The following is a 352-nucleotide window of genomic DNA, read 5'->3' as shown; positions in this document are numbered from 1 at the left end:
CTCCTCACTTCTGTGTATCAGGTTGGTCAAAGCCCCTGTCTGAAGCTGGTGCCTAGAGCACAGCAGAGAAGCATCTCCCTGCCTTCACAGGGAAACCATCCATAGCACCTGCAGATAGCTGGTGAAGTGTTTTGCTGAGCAGAGATAGATCCATTTGGGCAACATTTAAGATTCTCTTCTGGTGACAAACATTTGCCAGACAGTGGGTGAAATATGCATTTTCCACATATTACTGCTGACAGAAGTGACAGCAAAGTCACTAAAGCAATATTTAATTCACTTTTCTAAAAAGATATTGTTCCCTAAAACCTAAGGAAAGGCCATTTTGGTCCTTGTAAGGGCCCAGCTTTTT

Source organism: Mesitornis unicolor, unplaced genomic scaffold (genome assembly GCF_000695765.1).
Source record: "Mesitornis unicolor isolate BGI_N332 unplaced genomic scaffold, ASM69576v1 scaffold33725, whole genome shotgun sequence".
Lineage (NCBI taxonomy): Eukaryota > Metazoa > Chordata > Aves > Mesitornithiformes > Mesitornithidae > Mesitornis > Mesitornis unicolor.
This window is presented reverse-complemented; position numbering follows the sequence as displayed.